At 56.5% G+C, this 24665-nt stretch overlaps 1 protein-coding gene across 3 annotated transcripts in view; it reads right to left on the reverse strand.

The window, feature by feature from the left end:
* LINGO1 (leucine rich repeat and Ig domain containing 1) overlaps window positions 1–24665 on the reverse strand; it is a 223407-nt gene that overhangs the window by 68755 nt on the left and 129987 nt on the right. For 2 of the 3 annotated variants that reach the window (XM_081290069.1, XM_081290070.1), the window contains exon 4: window positions 3336–3474. The exons of the other annotated variant lie outside the window; for it this stretch is intronic. The gene's annotated coding sequence lies outside the window, so the exon portion shown is untranslated. The remainder of the gene's footprint in view (window positions 1–3335; window positions 3475–24665) is intronic. 3 annotated transcript variants of the gene reach the window in all.

Here is a 24665-nt window from a genome sequence, read left to right on the forward strand (position 1 = left end):
GGGACCCTGCCAGGGCCCAGGCTGTGTGCACCCAGGTGGGGGGGAAGGATGGGCAAGAAGCGAGACCTCAGCTCTCAGCTAGCTCCCCGGGGACAGCCTGGAACAGCCCCGCCTGGCTGCCTCAGGTCCAGCAGCACCCGCCAGGGCTGCACTTGGTGTCCTCCTCTGTGAAACGGACACACGAGCCTCTCTTGAACGGTGTCCTTATCCGCCTAGTGTCCAGCATGTGGTCACCCCTGACTCACGAGTTCCTTGGTTCATCATGACCTGAGGGTCATGGCCAGTTCTTGGGTGGCCAACAAGTCCTGCAAGGTGCCACCCTCCTCACTCCTCAGTGGCCCTGATTCAGCCTCCAGCACCTCCACCTCCCGCCTGCTTCCCGAGGACTGCTCTAAATGCAGGCCACTGCCTGGCCACAGCAGAGGAGCTGGAGGAGGGAGTGTGTCTCCACACCTGCCCTGGGCCTCCAGGAACCAGCGCCTGGCCAGCCTCCCGGGGACCTATCTCCAAGCCCAGTGGGGGACGTGCTTTGTGGGTGGTCTCAGATTTCTTCTTACCCTCCCCCACCTCTGTGAGCCCAGATGATCAGGGCCGACCCAGGCCTGGGGGAACCTGCAGGCGAAGGTACCCACTGGCTGGTGGCACTGAGATGCGCCACCTGAGCTACTTCCTCCTGCCAGGGACGGAAGTCCTCCTCCTCCCTTCCCGCACCCCTTGCTGACCCTCCTGACCCAAAGTCGGGGACTGGATCCTTGGGCCCCAGGTGACAGTCCCTGGTGCTTGTGAGGCTCAGAAACAGGAGCTGGCTGGCCTGAGTGGACATCAGAGTCAGGCTGACTCCGGAGGATGCCACACCAGGGCGGGGCAGCGTCGCCCTGACCCGCCGCCCACCTGGCCAAGCAGCCCACTGCCTCCGCCGGCTGCTCTCAAGCATGGGGTCAAGTTGGTTTGCTGGCAAGACACATGGCTCTCATTTTAATTAATTAAAGAAAAATCTAATCACTGCATTAAACTTCTCATTACTCCACTTGAATACCCGTTAAGTAAATTTAATTACCAGAGGATTGGGTTTCCCAGCCTCTTTCATTAGCTTCTGATAAGACGGGGAAGGAGGAGGGAAGAGGGCTGGGAGCCAAACAGAGCGGTTCCCAGCCCACGGAGGGCAGGGCGGGCATTGTACCAGGCCACCATGGTCAGGCGTTGGTGTCTCCTGGTAGACAGGCCCCACCCCGGCCCGGGGAGAGCCCCTACCCCAGCTGGCCCTAGGAAGGCAAAGACCTCACATTTGGCTACAGTCGGTGTCAATGTCTTGTTCACCACCACTCTTGGTGATTTAGACCTGCCTCCTCCCAAAGACTCTGAGGCCACTGAGAACCGAATCACAAGCTAAAAAGGAAGAGCAGAAATCAGGACAAGGAAAACATTGGAAGAAGGAAGGCAAAACAAGAGATAAAGTTATTGGGCAACTGCACCCTGAACACTTATCAGAGATGGACCACCAACTGTCTACGAGCTTCCTAGCAGTTAAGGCAAAAAGAGCAACACCCTTCGGCACTGATGCAGGAACCAGTAGAATCTCTGTGAGGAAAGGCACACTGAGCCTTGGTCTTCCTACCTGGAAGGGGAGATAACCACTGGCTGGAACAGTCAGCAGACGCTTCCTGGAAAAGAAGGGACCTGAAGTGGCCCTTGAAAAACAGGATGGGGGCTGGGGCTGTGGCTCAGTGGTAGAGCGCTCACCTAGCATGTGTGAGGCCCGGGGTTTGATCCTCAGTGCCACATAAAGATAAATAAAATCGAATGTATAAAAAATACAATAACATTTAAAAAGAGAAAAACAGGATGGGTAGAGAGCAAGAAAGGCATCACAGGTCGGGAACCACAGGGCTGAGGGTTAGCGGAGAAGAGGATCTATGGGGAGAGAAGGGCGGGGACAGGGAAGGGGCTGAGGACCCACCCATCACCAGCCAGGTCCCGACGGCAGGAGGTGCTGGCGTCCCTGGCTGGGGCAGGAAGAGCAAAAGGAGACAGGAGACTGGCCGGGCCAGGGACACAGGCTCGCCATCTTGTGCTAACTGGTGGCTGGACAGATCCCTCGACAGCCAGAACACCCCTCCCCAGGGGCTGGATGTGGAGCCTCGCCGCTCACCACTCCCCCCCTCCTTGGAGAACGGCCCTCCACAAATGGGGCTTCCTCAGCTGAGCCACGCAAGGACCCCCCCCCCAGTGGCCTACAGCCCTGCCCGGCTGGTACAGGTGCGAGAGCCCCTTCTCTGTGGCTCTCGGGTGTCAATTTTGCTCCGAAGCCCAAGGCTGGACTTTCCATGAGACCCTGCCCTCAATAAACCTCACACACACAAATCCTTGTCTCGGGCTCTGCTCTTAAAGGTTCTGACCAACAACATTTCCTAGGCAGCCCCTTCTAAATTTGAAGAAAATAGAGATGTCCCAAACTCCCTGGGGACAGAGGTAGGAAGGGGGAAGAAGGACTCACTAAGTTCCTGCTAGAAGCTGGTGTTTTCATACATCATCTCTGGTAGTTCCCATAGCACCCCTGCTAGTTAAGGACATTATCAGGTAAGGAAACGGAAGCTCAGAGAGGCATAGGAATTTGTCTAAGCATACACAGCATGCTCATATCTATCTAGGACTGGCCGCAAGCTGTCCAACCTGGGCAGACTCCATCTATCATGATCATTTGTTATTTGTCTCTCCAAGTTGGAAAGAAGTCTCCCTTCTCCTGTCAGAAAGTCCCTAAAAGTCCTTCTGACATCCTTGGAAACATTCTTTCTTCCTTACTGATCATATGATTAGGGAAGGTCAGTAGACTGTGACCCCAGACCCAGCCTTGTGGACACAGTTAAAGGTTCAGGATAATCCAAATACAGCCAGTAAGTCCAAAGACATCTACCATTGATCTTTTATCTGTTCTAGCATGGAAGCAGATTTTTTTTTCCTTCACCCTCAACCCCAGATTTAAACCTAGAAGCACACTGCCCCAGAAACGACATCTTTCCACCATATCACGTCAAATGTCACTAGGGTCAGCCATCACCAAGGAAAAGGCATGAAGAAATGTAGGCAGAAACCAGATCCCGTTCACATGAACCACTGGATCAAGCCCTGCCTGAAGCCCAGCCTATCATTTTGGTTACATGAGCTGATAATTTTATTTTACTAAATAGGTTGTTTTTGTTTTGTTTTGTTTTTATTTTTGCTCTTTACAACCTAAGGGATTCTGACAGATAGTGTTTAGAAAGGTCCCTCTTCTAGGGACCAACAAGCATAGGTATTCCTTCAAGCCAGGGAGTGGGCAGCCTGGGGAGGTCACCTACCGTGACTGCTGCTGTTCTCTGCTGTCCTGAAGCTCGAGGAGGGTGGGGAGAAGAGCAGGCTCGGGAGCTGGTCTGGAGATGTGGGCAGGAGGCTGTGTAGCCCACAGGCTCAAGGCAGCCAGGACATGGCCACAGGGTCCTAGAGAAGAGGGGACGGAGAGTGAGCAGTGGAGTCCCCGTGGAGGACAAGGGGCTCATGGGCCCAGGGAGTCGGTGGATGGGGCCACACTTTGGGCAAGTCCATCATCTGCTCCTCGCCCTGGCGTCTTAGTCCCCCTCCCCAGGTCCCTGCAGGCTGCGGGGCAGCTTCTGCAGAGGCTGGACTCAGCCCAGGGTGGAGGTAGCCAGAGCGGCCCTGCAGACCAAGGCAGCCCCTTGTGGTCCCTAGTCTGGACTTCCCGAGACATACTAATGGGGACGGCGCTCCACCTGGGGAACGAGGACTGTGCTTCTGGCGGGGACAGCGAGTCCTGCGTGTCCAAGTGCCCTTGCACTCGGGGATCAGGGGCCACAGACTCTGCCTTTGCACCAGGTCCCTGGGCCCATCGCGGGCTGGGGGCCACCCTCTGGACCCCATCCTCTTCCCAGCCTCTCTTCCAGGCCACCGGAGGCCTCTGGGAGGGAGACGGGGCATGGTGATTTCACACCACCCTTCCAGAGGCCTGGCCTTGGGAAGTCACCCCTCCCCAGGTCCCTCCAGGTCCCACCAACTCCTTAGGCCTTGATTCGTGCCCCGAGCTCCAGGTGGCTCCCCACAACGGCACAAGGATGGGGATCCAGAACCGCAGCACATCAGGGCTGAGCGGACCTGGGAACGGGCTCCAGCCCAGCGCCCCGGCGGGTGTTCTGTACCTGTGCTCTCTGTCCCCCACGGTCGCCACCAGCCGTGGGCTCGTATTGAAATGCTGTGACTGATTTTTTCTTTCCTTGTGTTAATTTACATTTTGATTTCTACAGCCACAGGTGGCCCGTGGCTACGGTACTGGACAACATAGCTCAGGCCAACACTCGTGCTCTTCCCAGCCACAGTACATAGGAAACTGAGATCCAGAGAGCGGAGGGGACTTTCCCACAGTCGCCCGCGGGATGGTGGCAGAGGCAGATGCAGAACCTGGTTCCTCCGACTCCCACCCCACCCTCCACGGCGCCGACCCCACTGCCCTGATCCCCACACTGCTGCCCTTGGGGAAGGGTGTCAGGCAACTCTTGACGGAACCTGCTTCTCCCAGCTGCTGCCCCTGGCCTGCACTCAGTGAAAGTCCCCGAGATTGTCTGGGGAAATCGTCCCCAGAGGGAAAGACACCTGTTCACTGCAGGGTTATACAACAGAGTGACACTGGAGCCTGCCTACACATCCCACACTAGAGGGGACAAGGGAATCACGACCCTCTCCTCTAAAGAATATATTACTCAAGCTGGGCATGGTGGCACCTGCCTGTAATCCCAGCGGCTCAGGAGGCTGAGACAGAAGGATCATGAGTTCAAAGCCAGTCTCAGCAACTTATCGAGGCCCTAAGCAACTTAGTGAGACCCTGTCTCTAAATAAAATATTTAAAAGGGGATGGGGATGTGGCTCAGTGGTTAAGCACCCCTGGGTTCAATCCCCAGTACCAAAAATAACCAAAAGACTATTACTCAGCCATTAGAAATGATAAAGAGGTGCTGTTGGGGTGCAGAGCCGTGTTCCCCTAACTACATTGAGCAGGAAACTGAGAAAATGGGTGAAGGTGGGCTGAGGTGCTGGGGGCAGGGGCTCTGCTTGTTGCAGTCACACCGTCACCCCCACCCGTGTGGCTGTAGCATGGCACACTCCATTTCTCAGGGGAGGAGCCGAGGGCTGGAGAAGCCATGGGACCTGAAGAAGCTCCTGGTCACAGTGGGGTGTGAGCAGAGTTGGGACTGGAGCCTGGGTTTCTGACCCTAACAGACTTCCACAGCTGGCCCGTCCTGCCCTGGCGGTTTTGAGGTGCCCTGGCCTTTCTGTTTATTTCCACGTCTTACCTAAGAAGTGCATACAGGGCACTTGCTAAGGGCCACGCACCCTCTAAGTGCCTTACAAATGCTAACTCCTGCAGTGGCCGTACGAAGAGCAATTATTCTTCCCTTTATCATCTGGATGAGGAAACTGAGGCACAGAGGGATGAAGTCATTCCCCTGAGGTCAAGAGCTGCATCTACCTCCTGAACATTCTGCCACATTCCATTACTGTCTTCCCAGGAAAAGCGCAGGGGCCCCGGAGGAGCAGCCGTCGCCTTGGAGTGGTGGAAACAGGAATGTGCTGGGTTATTTTTCTTTTATTTCATGGAAAATTTTTTTATAGCAATTGAAAGAAAAAAACTGAAGAAATAACTACATCAAAGGGAAGTCTTTGAAAAAAACAAGGACACACACACACACACACACACGAAATTAAAACTTATCAAATCAAAGCTACTGATGCATCCAAGAGACCTTGACTGTGAGCATGAGCCACCCTCCAGCAGCAAAGCTAGTCTCTGGTTTTTCCACCAATTTCCTGAGCTGGGACCACGCTCTCCTGCCTGGGTGAGATCCCCACCTCAGAGGACAGCAGGGAGCAGCCCTGTGTGGAGGTAGACTTCAATCAACACCTCCAGCCCCTGCAGGCAGGCTCTGGGCCCCGCTGCCCACAGGACTCCAGCCAGAGGCAAAGGCTGACCTCAGGAGACCGTGGCATCTGTGGCATCCGGGCTCCTGCCTCCAGGCAGGCAGCCTCCGTCCACAGGTGAGCAACTGAGGCCCCAAAGCTGAAAGACCTCACCCGAGGTCACATGGCTACGGAAGGAACCAGGCATGTGTTCACGCACGTGTGTCTCCCACGGCTGTGGTGCTTCCGGCCCAAGCATCCCAAACCTGTCATTTAAAAGGCAGGTGACTTCCGGCTTATGCGCACACTACATGCACACAATTGTTATATCATTAACTGCTCCAGTAACCACAATTGCATCATCTCCTGTTTCTCCTTTACATGTTTCTCTGTTACTTTTTTTTTTTTTTTTTTTTTTTTTGGTACTAGGGATTGAACTCAGGGGCACTTAACCACTGAGCCACATCCCCAGCCCTATTTTGTATTTTATTTAGAGAAGGTCTCGCTGAATTGCTCAGGGCCTTGCTAAGTTGCTGAGGCTGGCTTTGAACTCACAATCCTCCTGCCTCAACCTCCTGAGCCGCTGGGATTACAGGCGTGCGCCACGGTGCTCAGTTTCTGTGTAACTTTTTCATTCATTCACAAAACTCTTCTGAGCACCTGCTAAATGTAGGTATGTGTATTAGAGGTGCTGGGGTTTCACCGGGGTGCAAAACAGACTCATTTGATATTGTTATGAGGTCAAGGGATACAGAATGAGAAGCAAATCAATAAATAATTCCAAAGAGTGACCCGCGCAATGAAGACCATAAGACCTGGTGAGGTGAGAGAACACTTGGGGTGGGGCTGGGGGACCCTCTAGCCAGACGATCAGAGACCATCTTCCTGAAGAGTTTGCCTTTGCAGGTACATGGGAACTGAGGCATGAGGGAGGCTGGGATCCTAAGGGCCAAGGTGAGGGTTGGGGATCTTATATCCCAAGCACCATGAAAAGTCACTGAAGGGTTTTAACCAGGGACATGTGGTGTTTCCTCCAAGTTTACAGGTTCTCTGGAGCTTCTCAGTGGAGGCTGAGCTGCTCCCCAAGAGCTGGGTGCTAGAGAGGAATCAAGGATGACTCTTGGATCTCCAACCACAGACGGTGCTGCTTTTACAACCAGACCCACCCCCCACCAAATTAAAAATAACTATTAAAAAATACCAAGCAGATGAGCCGCCCATGGAGCCGCCTACCCCTCCTGATTGAGTCTCACGTCCCCTGGGGGGGGGCATCTTCCTTCCCCAAGACCCCATTCTGTTCCCCCGTCCTGTACATGGCACACAGGGAAGGGCAGATTGGGCCTCACCCTCAGGTGTCAGGAGATAAGACTGCTCCCAGGGACAGGACAGGCGCTGAGGACTGGTAGCAGCATGTGGGAAAGGCCGGAGGAGGGGTCAGGCCATCCTGGTTTGAGTCCCAGCCCTTCCCCTTGCTGGCTGTTGGGCCCTGCGTGCGGTCTTTCCCTTCCCTGGGCTCTGTTCCCTCATCTTGAACACACCAACCATAATCCTCCCACACAAAGCTGAGATGAAGATTCAGAGGAATGATGGCCGTCAATAACGGGCCTTTATAAATCTTAGCACCCTGCCCCTGCTTTCAGAAAGGAGCTAAAAAGCTCATTTGGGCTTAAGCTAGTAAGTTTCACATGCATTCTAATAAGACATTTTAGAAATGCTACACAGAACGCTAGAAAAGACGGTGGCAAGCCTCTGAGTTTACCCCCTGGTCTTGCTCGGGTAACTACCCATCAAAGATGACAGGGGCTCCAGCCAGGAGACCTCATGACATTCTCGTGGATAAGACAGAAAAAAAGGCCAGGTGCTCAGTGGTTCATTAAACAGCCACGTCCAAGAACGTGGTGAGGAGGTGGGACTGGCGACCCTGCCAGAATTCTCATGGCGTCTGAGTGCTGGTCCCTGGTCCTGCCTGGAACAACGTGTTTGTCAGAGACTAGGATAGAGTCTTGCAGGTAGATCCACTCTGGAAGGGGTCAATTAGGGAGGCAGGGTCCCCTGTTCAAAGTCCCCTGCTCGCCCTATGACAGCAAAGTAGACAAGAGGGTTCCCAGATGATGGGGGGCGGGTGGGTCCTGTGAGTAGCTCCAAGGACCAGCTGCTTAGGGTGCAGCTGTGCAAATCATCTGGGGGCCCAGAGGTCCTGGTGCCAGCTGGGACCAGCTGCTCTAGCTTTTGAGATGGTCCAGCCACTTACAGAGAACCATGCCCAGTCGCCAGAAGATGAAATCTGCTTAGAGGCGCCTCATCAGGAAGAGGAGCCCATGTCCCTTGGAGAAGACTCAGGGACCTGGTCAGGATCTCAGGTCCCCGACAAAGTGATATGGCATTGTTAGGTCCAGAGAGCAAACCCGGTGAGAAATAGATTCCAGAGAGAGAAATCTCTGTCCAGTTTGTGGAGAAGTGAGGTCCATGTCCCTATAGGCATGCAACCAAGGTCTGCAGACCAGGTGTATTGGGTGGGAATGTGTACTCAATGCAGAAGCTGCTTTTTGTCCTAGGCGTCTTTAACTGTCAACGTATGAACCAGGGCTGGATCATATGGGTCAAAGTGGGCGTTACGGAGAGTCAAGGGAAGAAAAGAATGCCCAGAGTGACAATTATTACTATCACTACACTACAGAGCACGGGACACCCCCATCTACTCCCCAGGTGGATCCCCAGCCCCCACTGTGAGGCGACAGGGCACGATGACTAATCTCACTCAGCACAAGAGCGAACTGAGGCCCAGCGAGGGAGCTCTGGGCCCCACAGCACATCAGCCCCAGATTTTCCTGATGGCCTCATACCTAGGGACCCCTCTTCTTCCATGCTTAGGGCCATCCTGCCATCCTGCCATCCCGGCCTGGGAGGAGCAGGAATGTCCCCAGGAGTTCCCCAGCTGCCAGGGCTCCCCAGCCCTGCAAGTTAGGGCTCTCTTTCTCACTCCCCCCCCCCCAAAAAATAAAACCACAAGGAGGCGAATCCCAGCCCAGAAGGCTTCTCTCCCCAGGTTATTTGGGCCCCGCTCCTCTCCCCTTCTTCCCCTGATGGTCTTGCCACAAGCCCTTAAGTTTGACTCCTTCAAACCAGATCAGGGCCAAACACTGGCTTTGCACCAGAACTGAGCTCCAGAAGAAAAGGCAGAGCCTGCCACAGAGGCAGGAGGAAGGCACCGGGCAGGAGGTGGAATCTTCCTGGGGGCTGGGGCTGACCAGGTGGGGACAATGTCCCCCTGATTTGTATCACAGCACACACAGAGCGCTCAAGATGGAAGCCAAGTGGAAGTATCTCACCCTATAGCGAGGCAATACAGGCCCAGAAAGATGAAGGAACCGGCCCAATTCACAAGATCAAATTGAACAGAAACAGCTTCTAAGTGATGAGTCTGGATTTGAATCCAGGACTGACTGATTCCAAAAATGCTGTGCTTTGCCATCCCTCCTCCCACCCCCACTGCCTCTGCAGAAGCACGAGGCAGCTCAAATAGGCAGTCTGGTAAGTCGAGGGAGACATGGGGGGGTACAGAGAGAGAAATCAAGAGGATATGAGACAACACAAGGACAGAAACAGAGACCAAATTGGCAAGTGGACCCTGCAGGGGCCAGAAGCAGGCAGCTCTGGAATCGGCCCTCTTGATCAATAGCAGGCCCTTGAATGCAGCCCTTGCTGCCATCTGCCCTCAAATCTAGCCACTAGGGTTCCCTGTCCACCCCCAGATGCCCAGACCAGAGGAACCGCCAATCACCACGCATGTCCCCCGACTGTTGGGTGAGCACAAGCCAGGCCTCTGTGGGCCAGCCTGCAGCAGGAAGGTGGGCAGGGGGAGCAGGGCCATCTGCCTGGCCAGAGGGTCCAGGCGCCCCATGTGGCTGAGCAAGTGCTCTCGGCGAGCCTTGTGTCCCCATGTCTAGCTGGCAGCAGAGAACAATCAGCCTGTTCCCAAAGCACTCAGGGCTTAAAGCAACTGCTTTCTGACTGAATATTTAAGAAGAAAATATCTTTTTTTTTTTTTTTTTTTTTTTTTTAGGAAAGAGAAAGGGAGGGAGAGAGGGAGGCGACCAGCAAAGCAGGAGGAGGGAAGGAGGGAGGGAGAAACCTACCCCGTTGCTGCAGTCAAGGTCACGGGCACCGGTGCGGGGCGGGCACAGGCAAGGAGCCTTTAATCTGGGAGTTCAGGTCGAGAAAACTAAACGCTTGAAGCCGGAGTACATTACTGCCCTGAATGATCTGTCGGCTCCTATTAGGCTAAATATCTCTGTATAATGGGGAATTATCCTCTGAAGAGCCAACTGCCTGCCTCTCGGGGAGGGGCGGTGGGAACCTTCTAGTCGTGAGGGCTCTCCCACGGGGGGGGGGGAGGACCATCTCAGAAGGCCCCCCCATCCCACACCCCTCCCCGGAAAGTCACTGTCAGCAGCTGCTGTGCCTCTCGTGATAGGCTCCAGCCTCCCTCCCCCTTCTCCCCAGACTCTCCCCTGCTTCCTCCCCGAGGGGCCGAAATACAGGCCAGAGCTGGGGTCTAGGCTTAACAACGGCACTGGTCACCTGGGCGACCCCAGGCACATCTGAGCCCCTCTGAACCTGCATTTCCTAGTCTAGTAGATGGACATAACCATACCCACCCAAGGGCTGGCCACAGTGGGTAGGAAGCTGGCACTGAGCCCAGCACAGAGGGGGCACCTGGGCCTGCCCAGCTGAGAGCCTTCCTGCCCTCCTCCCCTGCACAGGCCCATCTAGGGCACTTACTCCCCTCCAGAAAACCCCTGCGCCCACCCGGGTCTCTTCCCTCTTAGGCTCCTGCTGCCAGAACCCCATCTCTGAGCCCTCCCAGTTTTCAGTGGTTGTGGAGTGGGGCAGCATTTGCTCCTTACACACACTCTCACACTCACTCTCACACACACACTCTCTTACACACTCACTCGCACATTCACACACACACACTCACACACACTCTCACACACACACACACACACACACACACACACACACACACACACAGGCCTGGGCACCCAGGACTGCACAGATTTGCAGGCTTGCAGGCAGGAGCTGTGTGAATCAAGAGCAGAGGCATGTCAGGCATGGGCTCCGCCGCAGACGGGGTGACACTCAGAGGAAGGCAGTTGGCACCTGTAAGGCCAGGCCAGGGAGCCAGGGGTCCCAGGACGTGGGTCTGGGGGAGTAGGGTGGTGGAGTAAGCCAAACCATCAGCAGGACTGACCAGGGCAACAAGGTGGGGCTGGGACCAGGTCAGAGGAGCATGGAGGTGGAGCTCAGTGCGGGGTCCCTGGGACAGGGCCGTGTGGAGGATTTTTTCTTTACTACTCCAGCCATAAAATGTCCCAGAAGTCAGGAGGGGCAGGGCCGATCTGTGCACGCGGGTGTGAGGCCAGGCGGCTCTAGCTGGGTGGGGGGTTCCTCAGATCGCATCTGACTTCAGGGCTCCCACGCTGTCCTCAGCCTACAGCAAACCCTGGGACAGTTCCAGGTGCAGCCCCTGCTGCAGGCCACATGGCTGGCTTGGGAGGGACAGCCTGGCACTCACAGGTAAGATGCCTACAGTCCAGCGGCACATTCAGAAAGGAAGGCCCCCCTAGAGCAGGTAGGGGACATTGTGTGGCTCACTCCTCACTGTGGCCTGAAGGTCCAGCCCAGGGTCCCTGCTGCCTGGGCAGCTGCTTGTTCATGCATCCATCCAGCAAATGCCTCTGATACTGTCTGCGAATTAAGAATACAAAATGCCCAAGATCCTGCAGCAGGGGCTCAGTCCAGTGGGGCCAGGAGAGGGCACAGGGAGACTGAGACAACCCTGGGGCGGTGAGAGTCAGAACCCAAGGGCTGTGAGAATACGGTAGCAGGTTGGTGACAGGGAAAGCTTTCAGGAGCAGGCATCCTGTAGGGGTCCTGGAGGAGGAGTTGGGTTTGCAAGCAGTGAGAAGGGCACTGCAGGCCAGGGGCACCCCCACAGCCAAGGCCCAGTGGCTTAAGCAATGGGCTGGAGAGAGAGAGCGCCCCGTACTCAGGACCAAGAGTTCAGCTCTTATCCCAGAAGCCATCAGGAGCCTGAAGAGTTTTAAGTAGGAAGTGACAGGGTCCAATTTGTGCTTCAGAGGCATCACTCAGTTGCCACTGGGTGGAGGATGGATTACACAGGAGAAGACAGGAGGCAAACAGCCACATTAGGACTGAGACAGTGGCCGGAGGAGAGAGGGTAGGGTCTGGGGTGGAACATATGGATGGAGAGGAGGGGCAAGTGCAGGAGGGAGTGGGGGCCGGTGAGGGCTTGGGGTATAAAACCCTGCCACAGCAATATCCTGCTAAGCGCTGTGGATGCCTCATGTCCAAATGACACTGTCAAACTTCGCAAGGCTCTTTGAAGTCCATTAGTGACTTTGATGTGCACCACACTCAGGTGAGGCAGACACCCAGGAATTTGTTATTTAGTTCATCGATTCAATAAGCCATTATTGAGCATTGTTATGGTTTGGATGTGAGGGTGTCCCCCCAAAGCGCAAGTGGGACAATGCAAGAGGCTTCAGAGGGGAAAGAACTGGGTTATGAGAGCCTTGAGCCCATCAGTGAATCAATCCCCTAGTGGGATTAACTGGGTGGCAACTGAAGGCAGGTGGGGGTGGCTGGAGGAGGTGGGGTTGGGGGGCGTGGCTATGGGGTGCAAATTTGTATCTGGTGAGTGGAGTCTCTCTCTCTCTGCTTTCTGATCACCATGTGAGCTGCTTCCCCCCGCCACGCTCTTCCCCCATGATGTTGTGCCTCACCTCGAGCACTGAGGAATGGAGCTGGCCTTCTATGGACTATGACCTCTGAAACCAGGGGAGCCCTCAAATAAACTTTTCCTGCCCTAAAATTGTTCTGGTCAGATCGTTTAGGCACAGCAACAAAAAAGCTGACTAAAACCAGGGTCTATTATGTTCGAGGCACCATGATGACCTACTCAACAGAAGGGGAAACTGAGACCCAGAGATGCTGCCCAAGAGTTCCAGGAGGATGTCCAGCAGCAGGATGGTTTGGAGATGTCCTCCAGAGTTGGGGAAGGAGCTGTGGAAAGACAGTGCCCAACTAGGAGTGGGTCATGGGCTGGGACAGGATGAGCTTCAGTCGGGAGGGGAACTGAACCTGGGAATCTCTAGGCTCCCCCCTTCATCTTGCTCCCCTCTTCCTCTGGGGACAAGGTGGGAAGACAGAGATGTTGTGGGGGAGGGCTCTGGCCTCTGTGGGCCAGAGGCTGAGGCAGTGGTCAGGGGCCCACTTGCATTGCAAGCCACTGGGCGTTGGCTCCTGGTGCCCCTGGTCTGCAGGGCAATTAGGCCCAATAGAGGGGACATGCAGGCAGGGCCAGAGGGTTCAGAGTGGGCACATCTGGAGAACTGGAGCTGGGTTGAGCCCCCTAAAGTGACCACAGTGAGAGGGGAAGGTACAGGGGTCAGGGAGTCCCTGAAGACAGGAATGAGCCTCATGGACTGTGCAGGCAGGTGGGTGCTACATGGAATGGCTTAGGGTGCTCCAGGCTGGAGCGGGGTGAAGAGCCAAGAAAGGACAGAACCTCCTCAGAGGCAGTTCCTCAGGGCCCCAGAGATGTGTCTGGAAAGCCAAGAATAGCCTAGCTTCCCCCCAGTGCGGTCATGCTTCCATGACAGGAGCCGTGAGTTGGGAGCCGCCTGGATCAAGCTTCTCCTGATTCCCTCAAGTCCAGCCCCTTCTCCTCTATGCATTAGCATTTTCTGCCAGGGATCTTGAAGTCTCCCCACTTCACTACTCCCCACTCCCTACTCCCCTGTCAGAAAGCAGGAGCAGCCCCTATCTCATAGCTCACTGCTCAAGAAAGCACCAACCCCGTGCCTGGCACACAGTAGCTGCACACCCTGTCCCATCCTGGTGGTGCAGCCCCATGGAGTCTGGTCTTCACGGCACCCCAGCCTGGAACACACTAAGTGCTTAGTTAACTTTTACCAGAGGTAACCACTAACCTGCTGGTGGTGATGTGACCGGCCCAGAAGGCTGCCCAGGGAGCAGGGGCGAGGACACAGTGAAGGTCCAGTCATAGGGCGGCAGAGACCCGGCTGTCACCATGTACATTAACACTCTCAGTTATTCAGTAGGCCAGTGTGGCACCAGAGGGCAGGGCCACCACTGGGAGGGCCCCAGGCAGACGGAACACCCAGGCCTCCACACAGCACCTGCAGCCCCAAGAGCTGCTCCCTCCAGCTCACCCCACTGAACCTTGGAATCCACCCCCTGTGTGCCAGGCCCTGCCCCAGTCCAGAGCACTGAAGAGAAATGGAACTAAGTCAAAGGAAGGAGAAGTCCACTCAGGAAAAGAAAGCCTGGAAGACTTCGCAAAGGTGGTGGTTTTTTAATGGCTTGAGCCTCACCTGGCCCTTCTGTGAAATGGGACAATTCTACCAGTGACAATGACTCTCACGAAGCACTTTGAGTGTCTCCTCTGTGCCAGGCTCCATGTGAACTCTGTGCCCAGAGAGATCAGGGTGGAGCTGAGGCCAAGCCTGCCTTCCTCGTGACTCCTGGTTTTGCTGGACGGGCTGGTGGAGGGCCTGACTGGGGTCTGGGCCTGGAGTGGGGTTGGGTGTCACCAGTGGTCAGGGGCTCCCAGTTGTATTACTCCAAGTATTTTTCAGCATCACTTCAGTGGCCACTGCTGCTGAACCTGGGTGTGCAGGGCAGGGGTGGGGAGGGATTCTTCTAGATTCAGAGGCCATGAGGCCAGAGGCTGCCTATGGCTGCAGCGGCAAGCCCAGGGCTGGTGGGTTGGCAGGTTGAGAGGAGGTGATAAGAGAAGGGGACAGGGAGGTCTCTCCTTGGGCTTTCAGCAGCCTCCTTCCCATGCATCCCTGTCCCAAAGCACCCCACGTTCCCGGTGGGGTGAGGCATCAGAGGCCTGTGGAGTTTGGGAAGGCTTGCCCGGGGAGGAGTTGGGGAGATGGTCAAAGAGAGGTGGAAATTCAGCATGGAACTAGGACCCACACCACCTGTGGGCCAAGGCCAGGAGAGGGGTCAGGAAACCCAAGAGAACAGTGTCCCGGTGCCTGCAGCCCCACACCAGACCGTCATTCCTTTGCATTCTCAAAGGTGTTTAGTTTCCACAGGGCTTTTGAGCCTGGGAGAGTCAACTTCAAGGATCCCTGGCAGGATCCTGGGGTTCTACCCCCTCCTGTACCAGCACACTGTGTTTCTTGACTCCAGTGTCTTGCCCTACCTATTCCCCAGTTGTCTATCTGCAACATGAGAAACCCAGGTCGACAGGCTGGGGACGCCTCAGGGTGGATGGAGATGCCCCAGGGAAGCCACCTCTCCGAATTCCATAGAAGATATCAGGTCCTGCGACAGGGCCCGACATCCTGGTGGATCACGAGGTTGAGGCTAGGCCTCATAGGAGCTTGGGGTGTGGTGTGCTTTGGTTATTATTCCATTTGGAGAGCCTCAGCCACAGGCTGAGTGCTTGGTGACACACTCCATGGCCCTCCTGTATTCTCTAAACAAGGCCAGGATGCAGGTATCAAAGGCCAATTTTCTAGGTAGGACACTGAGGCCCCAGGTGCTCCAAGGTGTCCAGGAGAGCGGTGGACACTACACAGGTGTGGTTTGGTTCAGCACCCTGGACAGCTCCCGGGCTCTGTGCCACACCCTTGGCTTTGCAGGCTTCCCTCAGAGCCCTCTGCAGACCTCATTTCCCCATTTCCCTGCTGCCCAGCTGCATGGATCTCTCCTGGCCCCTGTGTGGCTGTGATCTGTGCCACACAGCACTGGGACCTCAAAAGTGTAGCTCCTTCCTGACTTAAATCTCATTCTCCCAGCAGCTCCTTAAGGCAGGGAACAGTCTCCCTCCTGTCCATGACATGGTCGGGGCACACAAGGGACTGGGAGGAGCCCTCTGGCTTTGGATCAGGCAGATGTGGACGGGAACTGAACCTGGGAATCTCTGGGCTCCCCCCTTCATCTTGCTGAATTTCAGACTCTCCAGCTGAGAAGCCAACTGTCCCTGTCCATCTCACAAGTCCCCGGGGGTTTTCATAAGACAGCGTGGATAAGCCTCACCAGGGGCCCGTCCTTCCTCAGGTCAGCCGTGGCCTCCTGCTGATACGCCCTCGGTTCTCTTCCTCCTAGGACTTCACTCAAATTCTGGAACACTTCCCCATGAAATTTTCCAAATGACTCACAAATGGGGACTCTTGTCACTGAGAAATGTCAGGAAGACCCAAGAGAACAGCTGGCACAGTCCCACTCATAGGACATGATCCCTTCATGCCCACATAGGTTTTCAGATCCTGCTAGGGACAGAGAACGCCTAGGATATTGATGGTGAAGGGCGGCCTTTCCCCGCCCCCATGAATATGTTAATATACTGTGTGTCTTCACACAAGTCTCCTCCCCTCTCTGGGCCTCAGTTATCCCATCTGCAACATGGGGTGTTTCAGGCATACAGCAGGAAAGGGTGGCACTCCTTCCCCCACTTCTTGAAAGCAAAGGAGGAAATGCCACTTGGGGTAATGTCGAGGGTCCTGGGAAGGACTCTTGAACAGTCTCTCAGATCCAGGACCACAATGCCAAAAATGGGTCCATCAGGGCTGACAGATTCCTTTACCCTCTAACCAAGGGCCAGGCTCAATCCCTGGGTTCCGGGTGGCCCTGCAGACAGGCTCGGCCCAGTGCCCAGCAGCTGGGGACAAGCCCTACCTTTATGTTCAGGCCTCGGGAGAAGATCTAGTTCATGCTCAGGCCCAGCTGACCTTCCTACTGCGTGTCAGCCTTGGAAAAAGAGCAAGGAGTGGCTCTTCCCCTTAACCAGCCGGTGACCTCAGAAAGCCACTTCACCTTTCTGAGTGCCAATTTCCTGATCTGTAACATGGCAACAATAATACCCACCATTCAGGCACTGAGTGTGTGGCAGGTTCTAGAGGAACTGGAGGTGTCATGCCCAGGTTCCTGGCCAGGGACTTGAGCTTTTCCTTGCCAGGGCTCAGAGCAGGTGACATCAGTCTTGGGCACTTGGCTAGCAACAGGCCCCATGGGGAAACAAGCAGAGCGCTCACAGGGCGTGCAGATGAGGTGGGGCCTCAGTGCTTCCCAGACACCTATACTTAGAGAACTGCGCTGAGCTCTGAGCCTGGCCACACACTGGGCTACGACCTAGGACACACACTGAGTCCCGACTCTTGCCCTGCTGACCCTGGACACAGAAGGGGCTCAGTGGGTGAGTCACATGATCCCCCTGAGCCGTTTCCTCATCTGCAGGACCTTTTCTGCCTCCAAGCTGTGGTGAGCAAGGGCTGGGGTCACAGGTGTGAGTAGCTGGTGTCCTATTCTGGTGGACACAGAAGAGGACGTGACACTGCGTTGCTGCTTATGGCCTCCATCAGCTTCCCTTTCCTCTCCCCACTGACCACGCCGTGATCCACAGGCTTGGCCTGACCCTGCCCTCCCTCCCGCTCCCCTCCCCCCATGCCACGAGTGTCCTTCCGTCCCCTCCACGCAACAAGGCTCTCCCAGGCACGGAATGCTCTTCCCCTGACCAGCCCACAGTTCCTTTCTCCTCCTCTGTCTGAGGCCTCCTCACAGAGTCCTTCCCAGACTGCCTGACTCAGTGAGCCAGTATTCTCTCCCACCTCCACAGTCTCCATTATTCCTTTGTCACGATTTGCAGTTATACATCCATTTCTTTGTTTATTTTAGTGTCTGTCCCCATCCCCACTGCAACAAAAACTGTGAGCTTCATGAGGAAAGGGGCCATGACTGCTTGGCTCGTCATATCCCCAGCATCTAGCACCATACCAGGCACATAGCAGACGCTCAATAAACAATCCCCCCTAAGGTGCAGGCGCAGACCAGCGTCCACGCTCCTTCTTTCTCCACCAGTCCCAGACTACACCCAGAGTCCCAGAGGAGGCCTTGGCAGGCATAGACACCCGGAGAGGCAGAGACCTGCCTCCCCGGCCAATGCCTACAGCTGCAGCTACGCCAGACGCCATGCAGATCCCCTGGAGAGACAGCACAGCCAGGGATGAGCGTAGCAGGACCTGCTGCTACTGAGACTGTGCCAGGGGCTGGGTGTTCTTGCAGCAAATCACCTTGGCAGGTGGCAGGCAGTGGGCAGGAGCAGGATGTGCCCACATCGTCTGATGCTCTAGAAAAGACAGAGGGGAAGAAAAGAAGAACAGGGGAAGGAAGAGGAAAAGGAGGAGGAAGAGGAAGTGGAGGATAAGAAAAATAATTCAAGCTGGCTCTCTTGAGCACGCCCATCCTGGTGCTGGGCTCCAGCAGGCGTGGCTCAGCCCAGCCGAGGGCCTGACTCGGGACAACTTGGCTGTGGGGAGGGGGTAGAGGGGCAGTGCTAGCTAGCTTCCCCCCACACACAGGGTTCGTAGACTTGAATCATGGCATCAAACCACTGTGACCTCTCCTAGAAGTCTTGGAAGAGTAAGGTGCCAAATGGCATCTGTTCCTTGGCATTCGGGGTCCTTGGCATCTCTCAGCCTGATCCCTATAATCATCTCCCAGAAATCTAGATTCCCATTTCCCCACCAGCAGGCCACAGCTGTCCACACACACCTCTGGGTCTTAAATGCCCTTGCTCATCCCCGTCTGACTGCCCAAAGTCCACCCTGATCAAGTCCCACTTCTGCACAAAGCAGTGCTGACTGCCCAGCCCCTGGAGCCCACGCTCCTGCAGTCCCCCAGCCCCAGCAGCAGGAAGAGGCCGAGGGGGGCGAGTGGGTACAAAGCAGGGGCAGCAAGCAAGGCCCTGAGTGGTGACAGCTTGGTGCCTCGTGCTCCCCGCCGGCCACGCCCACCCCTGACCAGGGAGAATATGGAGAGAGGAGGAGACACTCTCTGCCCTTAAGCCTCAGTTTGGGGGAGAGAGGGTCTCTGCCCCTAGGAGTCACTGGCCTAATGAGGAAGGCCAGCAGTCAGGTCCAGCCGTGCACTGGAGAAAGCTGCCCGGCTCTGGGTACAACTGAGGCTCCGCAGTGCTGGAGGGGGGAGCCCAGCACCCCTGCAGAACCCCTGGAAAGGCGAAGACGCCAACACGGTTCCCTCAAGCTCGCCTCTTCAGGCCCCAGGGCCCGAGCAGTGACACGGTGAGTGGAAAGAGCCGTGTGGTGGCCGCCCAGGGGGCTGAGTGGGTGCATAGCAGGGGCACCTGGACCAGGCCACCCAGTCAGGAAGGGTCTGTGGGAGGTGCAGGGTGCCGACAGGCAGGTGGGTCTGGGGCAGACTGTGTCTGAGGAGACTCAGGGTCTTCTCCCTCAGGCCCTCCTCCAACTTCTCACCCACAGGCTTCTGGGTCTCCCCCATAGCTGTGACATCACTGGACAGCAGCCCCACCGCACCCCCAGGGAGCCACTTTACCAGGTTCTGTAGACATTGCTGACATTTCCACATTCTGCCATCCTCTGGCTGTGGCCCACCTGGCCAGTCAGTGGGGACCCAGGTGGTCCCAGGAGCCTGTCAAGGCGATGAAAACTGAAAAGGTCAGGGTGGCAACCAAGCCCCACAGCACGGTGGGGGGTGCCCTGGCAGCCTCTCCCCTCCCCCTACAGCTCCCCACAATATTCTGGCAGCCCCGGGGGAGGGTGGAGCTTGAGGGGTGGCCCTGGCTGTGCCCAAGCTCTGACCTGGCATGTCTTGGGCCAGGATGAAGGAAAGGGAAGCAGCCGTCCCCGCAACCACCTCCCTACACACATGCACACACAAGCCCCTGGGCTGGGGCAGGACAGCAGGGGACAGCAGAGGGGAAGCCACAACCACTCTGTGCCACTGAGGGACACTGAGGATCCAGTTCATTATATCACACGTTCCCCTCAGTGGCCACCAGATCCAGCATGATGCAGACAGGAGAAAGAGAGAGAGACCTCCTCAGCCAGCCACCCCCGGGAACGGGAAGCAGTGCGGATTCACTTCCTGCTCTGTGCCCAACACAGGCACCAGCACCTGCGGCCACCGCCCTTGCTCACCACAGCCCTGAAGCAGGGATGATCCTGACCATTCTGCAGATGAGAAAATAGCTCAGAAGAATCATGTGACTCGCCCACAGTCGCACCGCCAGGAAGAGATGGAGCTTAAAATCAGGTCAGCGCTGGGGCAGCGGGGATTTTAGCCAGATGCCCAGGAAATCCCCCAAACAGGTGGAGGAGAGAGCTTGATCCTAGCCCTTCCCAGGAGGCTGTTGGGCAAAAGGACTGGGCAAGTGGGCTGAGGGCAGGGGACTGGACCTATTGACCTCCAGAATCCACCCAGCTGTGCTGATTGGGAACTGGTGGGCAAGTTCCATCAGCCTCCAGGAGAGTGGGCTGGGGAAGAGGTGGGGCAGCCTGGGAATGCCCAGAGATGCTCTGACCATTGGGGTCCGCCAGGACACCAGGGGTGTGGTCAGGCAGCTCTGACTTTCTGGGGCCACCAACAGAGACCTGAGTGCCCAGGTCCCAGTAGAAAGGGGGCTGGAAGGGAGGCAAGAGGGAGGGGAGGCTCTCTCTTCCAGCAGCCAACTAGCCTGTGGGGAGCCGGGTCCTGTGGTTTTGACAGCAGCGACACGAGCTCGTCCAGAATCTCTGTCTTGCGCGAGGTAATTACAGTTCTTCCCGTGTAATGAGATGGTTTTTAAAGGCCATTCAAAAGAAATTTCCCATAATGAGGTGAGGGGGTTTACGGTGTTAGACATCAAGGCGGTTGGTAATTGGTGGGACCCAGGCTGAGTCCTGGAGTGAAGCGATGGGAATTTGCGCATCTATAAGGCGCGAGAGAAGAGCAGGCGATGGCCGAGGAGGCAGGACGGCAACTTGGCCAGAAAAGTTTCTGCCGACATCAGCAGTCCAGTGGGCCCTGAAGAGTGGCCAAGGGCACGGGGAGGCTGGGTCCCTACTGGACAGAGGAGGCTGCTGGAACTGAGCTGGGCAGGGGCAGAGGGAAGACCGATGGGACGGAAGTCTGTAAACAAAGGTGCTGGGGTGAAGAGTTTTCCCAATCTGTGCTGACATAACTGGACACTGGGACAGGGACTGGTGTCCTCAGAAGAGGTAAATTTGCTCAGAGACACGCACGGGTGAGAGAAGCCACGTGAAGATGGATGCAGAGGCTGGAGTGATAGCCACAGATTGCCAGCAACCACCAGAAGCTGGAAGAGGAGAGGAGAGAACCTCCCCTAGAGCCTTCAGAGAGAGTGTGGCCAGGCCGCCATCTTGAATCTAGACTTCTAGCCTCCAAAAGTGTGAGGAGTGAATTCTGTTGTTTTAAACTCCCGGGTTTGTGGTCATTTATTATGGCAGCCCCAGCCAGCGTGGGGAGGTGGGGAGGCCCACCTACTGGAGAACACAAGCATACCCCCGGGGCAGGTGTGTCCTGGATTCCCTGGTGCTTTGAACAGCTCCCAGAGCAGGCTGCCATGTCGTCTCTCATCTGACCTCACTCTAAGCAGCCTAGGGAACAAAATATGACAGAATTATCATCCCCACCCCACAGCTTTGGAAACTGAGCAAATGACCTGCCCAAGAGCACAGTGGCCAGTCAGAGCCACAGTGGGCCTGGAATCCTGGAAACGTGGCAGTCAGTGTGTGGCTCTTTGAGGCTCGTCATCCCTGTCTTCCTTTTGCACCCTGTCTGTCTCTAATTCAACTGTGATTTAATGTCTTAGAAGGCAGAGAAAAATCCAGTCTCCCTGGACCCAGCTGCTGCAGACTATATAATAACATCGCTACTGAAGGGCCTTCCCGATGTCTCCTGAAGTGGCACTGCAGGCCCACTGCCCTGACGGGTGAGCCCTGGTACAGTCACCAGGAGCTTCTTAGACAGCACTTGACTGAGAGATGCTGCACTGGTCAACCAGATCCTATGGAGCACTTTCTGAGTGTGCAAGGAGGGCGGGGAAAAAGCCTGGGGGAGGGCAGGAGCTCACATCTCCTAGGAGACAGAGTCTCCGAAGAGCACAGCACTCAGGGAAACATCCTTGGGAATCCCCAGACCAAAACTGACCTCTGGCTGAGCAGTCCAGTCCCCCTTAGGAGGACGGAGGGAGATGGCAAGTGCCCAAGAGAGTTGGCCTAAGATGGGCACCCAGGGGCTGGAGCGGTCAGCCCCAAGGTCAGGAAGGAGGAGAAGGCAGCCCAGAGACAGCAGCTCTCCCTGCCCCTTCTGGGTCAGGCCGATCACCACACAGGGTCTCCTGCCCGAGGAGCTGGAGACCCACGCGGAGGCACCAAGTAAAGCAAGAGCGCGAGGCAGGCCGCCAGCCGGGGCAGCCTGGCTCTAAATGCTGGTTAATTGGCGCTGAGTGGGCGATGGGTGTGAGGAGATGACTTTGAAGTCACCTGGTGTGATGTGTCCAGCAGGAACAATGGGCCACCCAGCTAGCAGAGAGTCGCGCTTCCTTCTAATTAGGTGCCGCTTTGAACACGGAGGCATCAGATTAATGAGGCTTACAGCGCTCACCCGCGCAGCGTGGCGGGCTGCCTCTGTTCTGTGATCGCAGTCTGTTGCCAAAACCTTGTTCTCTAAATCAAAGTTTCTCCTGAAACTCTGCTTTGGGTTTGCACTGGCACCAGCCAGAGAGCCAAGCTTCACCTCCCTTCCTTTACTCTACATTCCAGCTTTCTTTTTTTTTTCTTTTCTCCCTCTCTGGAAAAGACTTGCAGGGTGGGGACACCTCCTGCAGCCCAGCTGGGGGCAGGACAGGGCTGGGTGGCCCCCACCTTGTGGAGCACGCTGGCTCAGGGCACATGCGAGCTGGCCCACCACACCCAGGCCCGCAGGCCCCTCCAGCTCCACTCTGGGCAGCTTGGGGGCGGGCCAGGCCTTAGAGGATCCACTGGCTGAATTCCCACGCCTGGCATCTGTTCGAGAGCCTTCGGGGGCTCTGGTTCACCGATTTTGAGAGAGAATTGAGACATCGGTGGGAGCCAGGCGGCTCAGCCTTCTGCCTCTTCTACTCTGGTGGGACGCTCCCCTCCCCTGTCCCACGGGGGCCTTTCTCACCCAGCTCCTCTCCCCTGTCCCCTCCAGGAGGCCCCTCCCCTCCATTTCACTAACTGACCCCCGTTTCAAAACCCAGCCCCACCCTGGCTCCTCCTTGGCCACAGCAGTCACTGGATATTTTTTTCCTTCACCCAGAACTTCCAGGCCCAATCCGTTTCTTTGAAACAGGTATTTTTTTTTTTTTTTTGCCTGTACTCTATTGTTTAATGTCACTATCTTCGCTTATTATTTTGTCCTGCCTCTGTTATGACATTGTGGCCTAAGGACAGGAGCGTATCTGTGTGACACCCTCCATTAGCACTCTAGGGAGAGAAGACACTACCCTGTCCTCACTCCCATCTGAGGCCCTCGGGCTGCTTCCTTGATGGGGCGGCTGGAACATCCAGATGACACTGGACAAAAGCACATATTCTGGGGGGGGGGGGGGGGTAGGTGGCAGAGCAGGGGGTGGGGTGTCCCTGGGAGAGTGTGGGAGAAGATGACGGCCTTGGGGCAGGGGCATAGGCCCTGATAGGGAGGCTGGGACCACTGGGGTTGGACGAGTTGCCGAGCCTCGGTTTCCCTTTGTCTAAACAGGGTTGGCCCCAGGATTCACAGGATGCGTGGTTAGACCCAGGCAGCCCTTGCCTCTGGAGTGTGTTCTGTCACCAGCTCTAGGAAGAGGCCCCAGCCCACGGGTGGAGGAGCTCCAGGATCCAGCCTCTTCCCCACCGTGTCACTTCCCAGGAGGCCGCACTAGGCTTTGGCAGAACCTGTTGTTTGTGAACCTCCATGAACCCCTCTGGGCCTCCCTTTTTCCATCTGAGGTGTGGGCACTTTGCCGATGATTTCTTCTGGGCGGGGCAGGCTGGCCAGCTCCCCGCTCTCTGGGCCCCTTTCAGACCAGGTCCAAGTCCTTCTCACCCAGAACATTCCTGCCCCTTTCGTGCCCACCCTGTGAGCAGGGCCACCCCCATCTGCCTTGTCACTTTCTGGCCATCTGTCTCTCTCTGCACCTCAACCCTTGCCGTCCTCTTGTGACTTCACGGCGCCAGAGGTGACCAGGGCAGGGGCTCTCCATTCCTCGGTGACCTTGGGCTTCCATTCCCTCCAGGCTCTTTTTGAAGGCCCCCCGTGGGCCCAGTACCCCACAGCCCTTGGTCAAACCCCAGCTTGGCTCTGCAGCTCCTCTGCGCACAATCCTTCCCCACCCTGGACCTTCCTTCCTCACTGGCCCTCGCTGCCTCCTCCCCACCCACCTTTGCCCACAGAGGGGTCCACAACCATCAGCATAACGAAGCCACAGATGCCCAGCCCCTCCCTTGGCAGCACCTTCACGATGCCCCAGCACCAACCCAACCAGCCCCCTGCAGCAGCCACAGCGGGGAAGCTAAAGGCTTTGGGGAAACAGCCCCCGCAAAGGCTGTGCCCTCTGTGAGCCCCAAGTCTCCAGCAGCCAGTGGCCCTGGCAGCGGCAGCCCCAGTAGCCCACGTGCCTTCCCCAACATGGCGACATGGCCCGTTCACGCCCGCTGGCCTCCCAGGCTCTGCCGGCCCGTCACCCTCCACCGAGGAAACAGGAGCTCTTCCAGCAGCCCCTCTTCCCGCCTGCGGAGGCACGTGGCCCATCAAAGGCTATGGCTTCCCTGGCTCGGAACCGCCCTTCTGGGCCCAAGGAATGTGGCCCCATCGGGTCATCTTTGTCCTCGCCCTGC

The sequence above is a fragment of the Spermophilus citellus genome (assembly GCF_964194105.1).
Source record: "Spermophilus citellus genome assembly, chromosome: 4".
In the NCBI taxonomy this organism is placed as follows: Eukaryota; Metazoa; Chordata; class Mammalia; order Rodentia; family Sciuridae; genus Spermophilus; species Spermophilus citellus.